The sequence below is a fragment of the Gorilla gorilla genome, chromosome 3 (assembly GCF_029281585.2).
Source record: "Gorilla gorilla gorilla isolate KB3781 chromosome 3, NHGRI_mGorGor1-v2.1_pri, whole genome shotgun sequence".
Taxonomy (NCBI): domain Eukaryota; kingdom Metazoa; phylum Chordata; class Mammalia; order Primates; family Hominidae; genus Gorilla; species Gorilla gorilla.
In genome coordinates, this window is record NC_073227.2 from 15,205,724 (window position 1) to 15,219,296 (window position 13,573).

The 13,573-nt window shown below is 53.3% G+C and overlaps 1 protein-coding gene across 3 annotated transcripts in view; it reads left to right on the top strand.

Annotated features, from left to right (window-relative positions):
- Positions 1-4,316: 4,316 nt before the first annotated feature.
- Positions 4,317-13,573, top strand: part of JAKMIP1 (janus kinase and microtubule interacting protein 1) — a 175,858-nt gene continuing 166,601 nt past the window's right edge. The window contains exon 1 of one of the 3 annotated variants that reach the window (XM_055385847.2): positions 4,317-4,630. The gene's annotated coding sequence lies outside the window, so the exon portion shown is untranslated. The remainder of the gene's footprint in view (positions 4,631-13,573) is intronic. The other 2 variants (XM_055385846.2, XM_055385848.2) reach the window with 2 other exon arrangements.

Genomic DNA, 13,573 nt, shown 5'->3' on the forward strand with positions numbered 1-13,573 from the left:
CACAGACTGAAGAGCTTTAACAACAGAAGCTTATTTTTCACAGTTCAGGAGGCTTCAAGTCTGAGACCAAGGTGTTGGTTTCCTCCAAGTCCCCTCTCCTTGGCTTGCAGATGGTCATCTTCTCACTGTGTCTCCACAGGGGCTTCCCTCTGTGTCTTAATCTCTTCTTATAAGGACACCAGGCATATTGCATTAGGTCCCACCCTAAAGACATCACTTAAGCTCAGTGACCTCTTTAAAGGTCCTGTCTCCAAATACAGTCACATTCTGAGCTCCTGGGGGTTAGGGCTTCAGCACTCAAGTTCTGGAGGACACAATCCAACCCATAATACCCTCTGTCTCTTTCCCTATGCCGCCCTCATCATGCTTCCTCCCACTTGGGAGCTGCTGCGGAGGCCAAGGGCATTTTGGGGATGTAGCTGAAGGGGGATTGAGTTGGGGATGCCTTGGTTCGGGTTTAGTGGGGTGTGTTTATGCAGGTCTGAGCCAGTCTGTGTGGGTCGAGTTGTTGCTCCCTGAACAGGCTAATGGCTCCCAGGAGTGCCCTCCCTGCCATGGCACTGGCAATGTGTGCTATGGTGCCTGGCACCAGGAGTCTATGGGCAGAGGAAGAGACATAAGGGTTGAAAATGTAATTCTTCCAATAGGAGAGGCCTGGATTTGCAGACCCTCAGAGTCACAAGGCAACTGGAGGTGTCGCACAGCCCAGGACTGCTCAGTAGGAGTCACACGGGGCATTTAGTAAAATACTGATTCCTAGACCCTGCTACTCTGAGGCTTCAATTCAGTGGGATGTGGAGGAGCCTGGGCATCTGCATTTCTCCTATGCCTCTCCAGGTGATGGGCACCAGCACTGAGGTTTAGGAGGTGTTAGTCGAGTCATGTTCTGGTTTGCAATTGTTCAGTTGCTTTTCATCATGAAAATTAATAAAATCCCAGTAAGAAGCCTGGAAGAAATAGAATTCTTCCAAGTGTTAGCATTCATTTATGAAAGAATGATAGACCTTTCTCCAAATTTGAAAACAATCTCAAAAAACTACATGAGATTACCAATAATGAGTTATGAGGCTGACAAAGTTTTCCAACCAACATTAAAATTTGTTCCCGTCATTATAGGAGTACTCTGAATTATCTATTTTCTCCACAGGAAAAATATTATAAAATCATTGGCTTCCAAAGAGGTAATCAAAAATGAAGAAGCAGCAAAAAATGTAAAAAAAAAGAAGATATTATAAAGGTGGATGTCAGGTATCCAATTAATACAATTTTATATTAGTTTTATAATGTTTTCGCAATGTTTTTGATATTTGTCAACTTAAAATATTTTAAAATTTGTTGTGATTTGTTATTATTCTAAATAAGTTTTCATTTTTGTACCAAGTCTTATACTGGGGTTTTTAAATTCTTCTTCCTAAGGGGGACTGTAGAGGCTCCAGGTTTTACAAAACCTGGATCTACTAACCAATAGTTGCCTGTTCAAAAGTTATTCTTCTTCTTTTCCTCACTAATGGAACCCTGACTTTGTTTCAGGCAGCAATGTACCTTCAATTAAAAAAAAACATCCTTGGCCGGGCGTGGTGGCTCACACCTGTAATTCCAGCATTTTGGGAGGCCAAGGCGGGTGGATCACCTGAGGTCTGCAGTTTGAGACCAGCTTGGCCAACATGGCAAAACTCCGTCTCTACTAAAAATACAAAAATTAGCTGGGTGTGATGGTGTGGGCCTGTAATCCCAGCTACTTGAGAGGCTGAGGCAGGAGAATCGCTTGAACTCGGGAGGCGGAGGTTGCAATGAGCCAAGATCACGCCATTGCACTCCAAACTGGGCAACAGAGCAAGACACCATCTTAAAGAAGAATAATAATAATCCCAGCCTCCTCTGAAGCCAGGGCTGGCCATGAGACACCGTCCCAGCCAATGAGATAAAACAGAGCTCTCTGGGGAGAGTTTTCAGGAAAGCGGTGAAGTGGAGCTGACCTAGTGTGGGTATACCTTTTGTTCTTCCCCTTCTTGACTGGAATAGTGATGAGATGTCTGGGAAGAGGCAGCCAACTAGCCACGTAGAAGACATTTTGAAAAAGAAAATTACATCCTGAGGGTGAAGGAGTGAGAGAGGATAAAGTGAGGAACAGCTTGCCTTTGGATTTCTTGTTAAGAGAGAATAAAAATCTGTTTAAGCCGCTGTCTAGTTGTGATCCCGACTACTCAGAGCCACACATAACCCTTAACCTATACACATGTATCGAAGTACCACCAGCTGGGCTTTTTAAACAACAGAAATGCACTGTCTCACTTCTGTAAGCTAGAAGTCTGAGATCAGGTGTCGGCTGGTCCACGCTCCCTATGAAGCCCTGGGGAAGGATCTGTCCCAGGCCCCTCTCATGGCTTCCGGGGGTTTGCTCCCATCTTTGGCATTTCCTTGGCTAGCTGATGCCTCGACCTGATCTCTACCTTCATGTTCACACGGCATGCTCCCGTTGCTTGTGTCTCTGTATCCAATTTCCCCCTTTTATAAGGATAGAAGGCAGACTGGATTAGGGATCCAACCTACTCCATTGTGACCTCATCTTAGCTAATTACATCTACAACGACCCTATTTCCAAGTAAGGTCATATTCTGAGGTCCTGGGAGTGAGCACTTCAACATACGAGTTTTTTTTTTTGGGGGGGGGGAACACAATTCATCCCATGATACCTGGGCATTGTCCCTGATTGTCCCTCCCTCCCTCCTGTCCACGTCCAAGCCATGAGCACGTCCTGCCAATTCTGCACCCAGATTGCTCTGATGCGCTGATACTTCACTGTATCAGCGTGGAGGAGGCCCCCACACTGCCTCCTTGTCCCCACTCTTGACTACTTTAGCCCATGCCCCAAGGGCAGCCAGGGCATCTGCTAAAGATAGTCTCACATCTGCTCACAAATATCCTAGTTCCTCCTGACCCCCTGAACCTTAGAGGTCTGCACTTCCTCCTTTTCTGAAGTTAGGCATGGCCATGTGACCTGCTCTGGCCAATGAAACGTGAGCAGAAATGATGAGAGTCCCTTCGGGGCGGAAGCCTTCAAAGCCAGCATAATTGTCACCTTTCATTCACACTGCTGCACCATGTGGGTGCTCGGCTGGCAGACAGCCCCAGCAGCTTGGGCTCCCAACCACTCTGATGAACAGAGCCCCATTGACCGAGGCAGGATGTATGATGTGGGCAAGACACACCAGGGAGATTTGGGTTTAGTTGTTACTGTGGCTAACATAGCTTATCCTGACTGATGCACTTCAGAAAATATCAATCTGACAATGGTCCATGGGACCACCTTCCAGGTGAGACAGTCTCCAAACTCTCTCCAGCCTGCAAGACCTTGCAAGTGCTGCCCCTCTGTGCCCCCACCCCCCATCTTCCACACGCTCCCTCTCACCATTCTGTGGCCCAGATACTTTTATCAGATTCTCAAACATGTCCCGTTCACAGCAGTCAGGGTGTTCCCCCATGCTGCTCCCTTTGGTGGGTGCTCTTCCCTGCCTTCTCCTTGCTAGAAAGTAAGCTCTGGTGGGCAGCCGCTTCCTCTCTGCTGTTCACTGTGGTGTCCCCACATCTTAGTGACTACCTGGCACACAGCAAGTGCTCAATAAATATTTGTCTAATGACACTGAATGAATGTTTGCCCAGCTGAGTCCTGCCCCTCCCAAGTCTCAGCTCGACAGCACATCTTTCATTTGGCTATGACCTGCTGATGTGGCTTTGCTGAGGGCAGCCTGGGCTGGTGGGGGGAGGCTCCCTAGGCTGGCATCCGCCCAGCTCTGCTGCTTGCTGGCTCTGCCGCCGTTAGCGTGCGCTTTAACCTCTGACCTTCAGACCTCTCATCCGTACAGAGGGGGACATGGATCTCCGGGGTCGCTGCGTCTTCCTGACCACTGACGGCCAGAACGGCCCCAGCCCCGCTTTACCTGCAAGCCCCACTCCAGGCTCGAGCCCCCGAGGGCAGGGATAGCTTCCCGGGTCCCGAGGCTTGACCAGAGCCTGAAAGCTCCTGCCGGGGGTTGCTCCGACTCAGCGAGGCGCCAGGGTGCCCGGCGCGGCTGGGGGCGCTCAGCGCCGGGACCCCAGCCCTGCCCCGGCCGCCCGCTGGCCCAGTGCGCACGCTCCGGCAGCTCAGCGCCCCCTCCCACGGCGGCAGGAGAGCTCCCGGCATCTGCCCGGGGCGGGGGCGGGGGCGGGGGCGGGGCGGGGCGGGCGCCGCGCCCTCCTGCCTGACTGGCAGGAAGACAGACCAATCGGAGGGGCTCCCCGGGGGAGGGGCGGGGCCATGCCTGAGCCGGGCGCCGGCGACCGAGGGAGCTGCAGCCACCCGCGTGCGGCACGCGCCGGCCGCCTGCCCCGATCGCGGCCACCAGTGCCGCGGCCTCTCGACTCCCGCCCCGCCGAGCCGCGCGCGCGACTGCCATCCTCCTCAATTGCTTTTTACGATTTTTTTGGTGCATGCATTCATTTTCTGTTCCGTTTTGTCCTTTTTAAGGCGGTGGCGGCGGCGACAGCGGCGTAAGCTCGCAGCGGGGAGGGGGCGGCCGGAGGATGCGGCGCGGGGCTGCGCTCGCTACGTCCGCTGCTGCTGCCCGGCTCGGGCCTGAGCGCCGAGCAGGTGGGTACAGGTGCGCCGGGGGGCGGGAGGCGAGCGCTGGCCAGAGGGAACCCGTGGACCCGGCGACCGAGGGGCGGACCCGGCGGCAAGGGACGCGGCGACCGGTGCCGCCCCGCCCCATCGTCCATCTCCCCCTCCTCCGGCCATCGCGCCCCCTCTGGGTCCCCCTTCCACTCTCGCATCCCACCTCAGTGGTCCCCCACCCTTCCATACCCATCCCCCACTCCTCTTCAGACCCCCTTGCAAAATCTCCCAGCCGCTGCGTCGCTTCCCCCAACACCCCCTCCCGGTCCCGCCCCCAGCCCCCAGCTATCCTTCACGCCACCCCTATTTCCACTCTTCTCCGGATTCCGCCCTCAAGCCAAGGAGCGGGAGGGGGACCCACCCGGTGCCTGCCGGAGTGGCGCGGGGGGTGTGGCCGGCTGGTCCCCTCCGTGTCTTCCGCAGGGTAGGTCACAGTCCCCCAGATCCCCGCCCAGGTGGCAAAGAAGATGGAGCTGGGGGCCGCGCCCCGGCGGCGCGGGGCCCGAAGGCGAGGCCGCCCATCCCGCACCCCACCCCACGCACGGCACACGCCGCCGCGGCCTCTGCCACGCACACCCTCGCGCTGCTCCGCCCACGTGGGCGCCGGGGAGGAGGCTCGAGAGATGGGAAGAAAGGCTGGCACCCACCCTCCTGCCGGGCCGGCGCGCCCTGGGCGCACTGGCCTCCGGAGATGGCGCGCAAGGATTGACTCTCTTGGTGCCAGATACCTTGCCGGGCGCCCTGCGTCGGGGCCAGGGGCCTCGCTGGCCTGCGTCAGTGCGCTGCGGCCTCGCCTCCCAGCCCCTCGGTCCTTCGCTCCATCCCCCCTGCTGTGGGCTCCTGAGCATCCGGCCTGGGCAGCCCAGATAGAGGCCGCTTACGAGGCTGGCGCTTCTTTTCGCCTTAGAAGCATCCCGCTCCCACACACCCCAGCTCGCCGGTCTCCTGAAGGCTGGGCCAGCCTCGGCTCTCCGCCAGCCTCTGTCCGGCTCTCTGAGCTCCAGCGATACTGTATCTAACCGCCAGCCCTCCTCCGCCACCCGCCCCATCTGCGCACACTCGCAGGCACACTGTCCTTGGCCTTTGCCAGTGCTGTGCTCTCTCCGCGAACGCCCTAACTTCAGCTGGCCAGCTCCTTGTAGTCAGGGAGATCCCCTTGCCCCTCCTGAGCTTTCCTGGACCGTGGCGCTGTCCCAGGATGCTGTTACCATCTGATGGCCTCTGCCTTCCAGAGCAGAGGAGGAGGTGGGGAGGAGGGCAGGGGCAGCCTCAGCCCCTCTCCCAGGGCTCCACCCACAGTGAATGTTGGGCATAGCAGGGCCATCCCCCCTAAGTCAGAGCAACCCGCTGGTGTGGAGGGCGAGGCCATGGGAGGAGCTGGCCCTTCCTGTAGCACCCTGGGCTGGTGGGTGGTGGCTCCACTAGCTGGGATGGGCAAGGAGGAGGGACACATTCGGGGATAGAGTGGGGGAATTAGAATCCTTTCCTAGCAGGGCATTTCCACCCTCCTGGAGACCTGCGGCTCTGCAGAGACTGATGTTGTAGCGCACAGTGGAGGCTTGTGGCTTGTTGCAAGATTTTTGTTGCTGTTGAGGTGTGTACCGGTCTGTAATGCTGAACATCCCTGCTCTGGAGTCTGGGGTAATTCTTATCTGTAGTCTTTTTGCAGTAAGCAGCTCCCAAAGGCTCACAGTGTGGACCCAATGCATGAGATGACTGGCATTTTCCTCCTTCACAAACCACCCATGACTCCCACCGCCCCCACGACCTCACCAGTTCCTCACATCCTGGCTTCCCCGGCCCATCTCTCCCCTCTCCCTGCCACGATGTCTCAGCCACGCCTGCTGCCTCTGTGTTGCGTAGACATGTCTTCACACTTGGGTTTTTCCCCAACATGCTTTTTTTTTCCCCCTGTCTAAAACAATGCTCCCCTCCCTTGAGTATCTGGAGAACGATTCATGATTAAGCCCAGCTCTTAGGTTCCATCAGTGTGATTTTCCCAGACTCTGCCGGAAAGATTGTGTGCTTCTCTCATTTGTGTTCTCAGAACTTTTTATACACATACAGTGTGATATTTGTTTGTGTAGTTTTTCCTTAAGCAGATCTTGCCCACTAGAGACTGGGGACACGGGACACAGTGAGGTGGCCTGAGAGATGGTCCCACTTTGGTGGGGGCTCTGTTTTCCTGGGGAGGTGACCACACAGACACTGCCCGTGCTGTCAGAGAGTCATGTGCAGGGAGAGAGGGGGACAGGCCCCCCTTGGCCCGGCCAGGATGGCTGCACGAGGAAGCGGCAGGACTGTGGCCCCACTCTCTTGGTGTGTAAGGGTGGATTGGGCTGTGGGACAAGTGGCAGAGGGAACAATTTCTAATGCGTAAGCCAGCAGCAATTGCCACTGCAGGCTATGGCTATCTGTTTAACTCCTTGAGGGTGGGACCTTGCCTCTCTTCAGGCTCTGAGCCAGACTGCCAGGGTTCCCATTCAGGCCCTGCCTCACTTAGCTGTGATTGGGCAAGTACCTCCCTGCTGGGCTTTCTAACTAAATGGGGGCTTCCTTTGGGGAGTCTGAGGATGACTGCAGTGTGTCCCATCTGCTGGGTCACTCCTCTCCCCATAGTGGCGATGGGATCAACCTGCAGGGCTTCTGAAGTTGGACTCGCCTGTTGTTTATCCCTTATCATTGTGTGATCTTGGGTAAGAAGATTAACCTCTCTGAGCCTCCATTTCCTGTATAAAAGGGGGCAGTGGCATCCCTTTGGCTAGGTTGGTGTGGGGATCAGAGGTGTGGTCTCTGAGCAAAGGTAGCAGCTTTATGAGGGGTGATGATGGTGAAGAAGCTATGAGAATATTTATTCATTTAGCCTTGTCACACAGCAAACTCCCACACCCACATTTGGGGTCCTTCTTTAGCTAACGATGAAACTAATGATCAGAGCAGTGGCCACCATTGTGGTGGGCTGAGAGGTATGAGGGACCAGGCTAGGTCAGTGGAACTGTGTTGAGGACCAGCCCCCACCCTACTGACAGTGTGACGTTGGGCAAGTCGCTTAGCCCCTGTACTCACTTCCTTTGTCTGGATAAGGGGAATGAGGGCCACATAAGGAAATATCAGCACTTAGCCTCCCGCTTCTGCCTCGGGTTATCTCATCTTTGCTGCACGGCACCACACAGGGTGAGGTCTACGTGAACACCGCAGAGGGAGCCAAGTCTCAGGACACTGGGGGACTCAGAAGTGGGGCTCCCTGACTCCGGGCCTCAGATGTTGCCCCACGGAGCACACTGACCCTTGTAATGGAAAATGACCTTCCAACAGGGATGGCATGAGAATAAATCAGAAAGCCTTCTTGGTGCTTTTGTTTTTTTCTTTTTTTGACAGAGTTTCTTTCTTGTTGCCCAGGCTGGAGTGCAGTGGCACAATCTCGGCTCACTGCAACATCCACCTCCTGGGTTCAAGTGATTCTCCTGCCTCAGCCTCCCAAGTAGCTGGGATTACAGGCACCTGCCACCATGCCTGGCTAATTTTTTTGTATTTTTAGTAGAGACGGGGTTTCACCATGTTAACCAGGCTGGTCTCAAACTCCTGACCTCACCTCAGGTGATTTGCCCGCCTCGGCCTCCCAACGTGCTGGGATTACAGGCGTGAGCCACCGCACCTGGCCCCTTCTTGGTACTTTTAATGGAAGCACGTCACCGTCATGTCCGTAGTGGCCATTGGTGTTGCTGTAAGCGGAGGCTCAGACAGTGACCCCAGGGCTGGCCACTGGTGGGACCACAGCATCCTGACTCTAGCCCTGGATGCCTTCAGAAAGTGTTTTCTTTGCTCATTCTTTTCTGAGGCCAGGTGGACCGTGCAGGGGGGCTGTGGATCAGCAGGGAGGGGCAGGGACAGGGAAGGAGCTCTGGGGGCCTCATGCTGTGAAGGGCTGGGTTAGGAACCCCTCCCGTAGGAGATGGGACGCAGGAGCGCTTGCAGGGAGTGGCCACAGAGGTCACTATTAGATGCAAAAATAATCACGGTTTTTGCCATTACTTTTGCACCAACCTCATACTGGAAAGTAGAGGAGAGAGGGCCCGTGGTGAAAGCACCTAGAGGCAGCTCAGAGTGTGGGAGGGGCAGCTCCCCAGTGGGGCTGGGGGCGTCCCTCCTGCCTTTGATGTTAGTATTGGTTTCAGAACTGCAACCCGAAGTCTTATGCCTTTCATAAGTCTGTAGAGGTGAATTGACAGAAAGGCTGTTTTTCTTCATTATAACAGTTAACATGTGTGAATGGCACTTAGCAAGTGCCAGGATCTATGCCAGGGGCTTTTGTAAATAAAGTTTTATTAGAACACAGCCACGCCCATTTGTGTATGTATGGTCTGTGGCTGCGTTTGTGCCAGACTGGCAGAACTGAGCAGCTGGGGGAGACATCTGGGAAACCAAAGACATTTACTCCCTGGCCTTTTCCAGGAGGAGTTTGCCTCCCGCTGGTCTGTGCTGTCCCTGGTCTGACTGAACCCATTCAGTCCCAGAGGGAGGCGCTCACCTGCATTTCTATTTTATAGATGCGCATGGAGGGGCTCTGAAGCTCGCCAGGGATTATAAAGCGAGTATGTTCCAGAGCAGGGATTTGAAGCCAAGAAGCCCATGTTCTTTTTTGGGGGAGGGGACAGGAGCAGGGAGATTTATATTTTTATTAGCTTCTAATTTAATTTTACCATGTTAAGAGAATGTGTGTGATATCTATTTTCAAAAATTTGTTGACAATTCCTTGATGGCCTAGCACCTGATCATTTTTTAAAATATGTTTTCATCATGGTTAATGTACTAAATATATTAAAATATTTAATCATGGTTAATATATTAACCATTTCTAAGCGTGCAATTCAGTGGCATGAAGTACATCCACACTGTTGAGCAACGAGCGCTACCGTCCACCTCTAGGACTCTCTGTCATCCTCACCTGCAGCCCACATTCTTCACTGATGCCATGTGCTGTCTTGTGGGAGTTTTGTGGAATGAAACAAATGTTAGTGGCATCACAGTTTAGCAGAGAAGGCTTTGACATCAGACTTACGTTTGAGCACCGGCTCTGCCATTTACCGGCTAATCTTGTCCCATTGTCTGCAGCCCCCTGAACCCTCTGCAACTCAGGTTCCTCATTTGGGAAATGGGGATCACCCCAGTCTGGTCCCTGCACATCCCTCGGTTGTGAGGATGAGACTAAAGAACGGAGGTGAAAGTCCTAGTCTAGCGTCACGCCGTGGACAGCAGCTGCAGTGGCGGGTCCCTTTGTTGGGCACCACCGCCCACTTGTGTTAGGTCAGCCTGTTCCCCTCTGTGTGGTCTGAGGTGGCCCCTTTATCCTTTCCAGGGCCTGCAAGCATCCTCAGGACCCACTGCACATCCTGAAACTCCCAACTGGCCTGGGAGGACCTGGGTACAGGCTGCCTGCTCTCGTGTCTCCCACCGTGGCTTAGACTGGCTGAAGGGCCACTTTAAGGAATGAAAGGGGTTCTGTGTGCACCAGCCAGGGACTGCCAGCGGGTGTTCATTGTGGCAGAAATACCCTTATGCCTGCCAGGTCAGAGGGAGGCGCTGGCTCGGTGTGCTGGCCTCTGAGCTTCTCCCTTGGCTGCATTTTGAGTCAGGAGCCTGGACTGACCCCGGGTCCCTCCACAGCACTGGAGGGGGTGGGACACATCACTACAGGGTTTCCTTCCGTGAGGACTCTGAGGAGTTGACAGTGGAGGCAAGGAGTGAGCTGGTAAGTAGCTTTCCACTATCTTTTACCCTTGGAGCTTCTGTCTCCTGTCTTCTCTCACCCTATCCTGTTGCATCTGGTGGCTGGTCACCCCTCTCTGCTTGTTCTGACATGGGACTGTATTGAATGAGATCATAACCTGTGTCTTCCATTGAAGCAATTCTTTTTCCCCTTCTTTTTCTTAAAATAATTGAGGTGAAATTCATTTACTGGAAACCATTTTCAATGATACAATTCGGTGGCATTTACTACATTCACAGTATTGTGCAACTATCACCTCAATCTAGCTGCAAGACATTTTCCTCACTCCGGAACAAACGCTGTGCCCATGGGCAGTCATTCCTCACTTCCCCTCTCCCAGCCCCGGCATCCATCCATCTGCCCTCGGTCTCCTTGGATTTGCCTGTTCTGGATATTTCATAGATGTAGAACCAGATCGTATGTGGCTGGCTTCTTCCACTTAGCCTGATATTTTCAAGGTTCACCCATGTTGTAGCAAGTGTCATTGCTTCCTTCTTCTTTATGGCTGAGTAGTATTCCATGGTGTGTATATAACACAATGGTCTATTCATCTGTGGATGGACATTGGGGTTGTTCTCACCTTTGTGGCTGGTGTTGGAAGCAGTGCTCAGGGTGTTAACATTTTCTTCCCAGGGCTTTGGCTGCCCAGGTCCTATTCTGCAGGCTCTTCCACCCTCTCCTCCCCTGCTCACTAATGCATCAGTTCAGCCTCTCATGATCAGCACCGTGCCGGGGGCTCCCAGCCTTGACTTGTCCTTGAAACCTGCAGAATGGTTGTTGGCTCCTCATTTTCCAAGCAAGAGCGTGGGAGCACCCCGAGGCAGGAGGGATGATGTGGAAGCCAGCCGAGTGCCCCAGAGAGGCAGCTGGCACAGCGCAGGGAGCCCTGGCCGCCTTTCTTTCGGTTGCAGAAACATGCTGGATTCTTGCTGCTCAGAGCGCTTGTGTGAGCTGCTTGCTGCCTGGAATGTTCATCCCTACCCTGGCCCAGACTGGCTTCTTTTCATCCCTCATGTCTGTATTAGTCAGGGTTCTCTAGAGAGACAGAACTAATCGGATATATGTGTATATGAAAGGGAGTTTATTAAGGAGAATCGACTCACCGATCACAAGGTAAAGTCTCACGATGGGCTGTCTGCAAGTTGAGGAGCAAAGAAACCAGTGGCGGATCAGTCTGAATCCCAAAACCTCAAAAGTACAGAATCCAACAGCACAGCCTTCAGCCTGTGGCCAAAGGCCTGAGAGCCCTTGGCAAACCACTGGTGTACGTCCAAGAGTCCAAAAGCTGAAGAACTTGCAGTCTGATGTCCGAGGGCAGGAAGCATCCAGCATGGGAGAAAGATGGGGCCAGAAGACTCAACAAGTCTGCTCTTGCATCTTCTCCTGCCTGCTTTATTCTAGCCACGCTGGCAGCTGATTAGATGGTGCCCACCCACACTGAGGGTGGGTCTGCCTCTCCCAGTCCACTGACTCAATTGTTAATCTCTTTTGGGAACACCCTCACAGACACACCCAGGAACAATACTTTGCATCCTTCACCAATCAAGTTGACACTCAATATTAACCATCACAATGTCTCAGCCTAAATTTCTCCTCCTTGGGGAGGTCTTTGACTGTCCCAGATAGCGGCTGTGCCCCTGGTTCCCATCAGTACCCTGTTTGCTTTTGAGAATCATCATGATCTGAAATGATTTTATTCTCATTTCCCCTTCCCAGAAGCTAGAATCAAGCACTATGAGGGCAGGAACCCTGCCTGTGGGGTTTCTCCTCCTCTGTCAGCCTTGGGCATTGGCACAGAGCAGGTGTGCAATAAGTAATCACTGCTATTGACTTAATTTCCGAACTCCACCCTGCTAGCTCTGTGATCGAGTGCTCGTTCCTTCATCTTTCTGAGCTTCACTTCCTTCTTTTGTGAAATAAAGAGAATGTCCCTATCTCTTGGGGTTGGTTTTGGATGTAGACCAAAACCAAAACAGGCTCAGTGGCGTCTGCATACAGTGGGTGTTTGTCAGCCGGCGCTGCTGCTGGTGTTACTTGTGGAAGTCATGGTCATTGTGATTGTGAATGAGTTTCCTAATGCCAGGTGACTCATACACTTGTCCTGAGGCCACCAGTGGACCTCCTGGAGCTGAGCTGTCCCATTCCAGTAGCCACTCGCCGGTAGGGGCTATTGAGCACTGCAGTGTGGATCCTGTGGACTGAGATGGACTGTGAGTGAAAAATACACCCTGGCCAGGTGCGGTGGCTCACGCCTGTAATCCCAGCACTTTGGGAGGCTGAGGAGGGTGGATCACCTGAGGTCAGGAGTTCAAGACCAGCCTGGCCAACATGGTGAAACCCCATCTCTACTGAAAATACAAAAATTAGCTGGGCATGGTGGCACACGCCTGTAATCCCAGCTACTCGGGAGGCTGAGGCAGGAGAATAGCTCAAACCCGGGAGGCAGAGGTTGTAGTGAGCCAAGATTGGGCCATTGCACTCCAGCCTGGGTGACAAGAGCGAAACTCCATCTCAAAATAAATAAATAAATAAATAAAATGCACTCCTGGGCTTGAAGAAGTATGAAAAAAACAGAATGTAAAATATCTTAGTAATAATTTTCACATGAATTTTACTTCAAAATAGTGCTATTTTGTATATATTGGGCTAAATGAAATGTATTATTAATTTCATCTTCTTTTTACCTTTTAAAATGTGGCTAGTGAAACTGTGAAATTACACGTGGCGTGCATGTTGTATTCCACTGGGCCTTGCTGCTGTAGCTATAAGCTCCAGAGGGCAGCAGGGTCCAGGCTCAGGTCTATGGGGCTTACCCTCCAGCTCTGCCTTCTATGAGGTCTGTGACCTCAGGCAAGTTAATGAAATGGTTTTTGTGCTTCAGTTTCCTCCTCTGTAAACAAGAAGCTCAGCCTGATGACAAACAATGACAGTGCACCTTTGAGGGCCACCTTGTGCGCTGCGAGGATCTGGGGCCCCATGAGGACAAGGGGTGGCAAGGTCTTTGCCCACAGCAGCTTACGTTCTGGGGGAGAGGAGACCCATGGCCTCCACAGGTGAAATACAGAGGCTGACCCAGCCACTAAGGCCCGTGATGAGTTCTCTGAGGGCCTCAGGAGGGACATGCAGGGGACAGTCACACTGGCGGTGGGAGC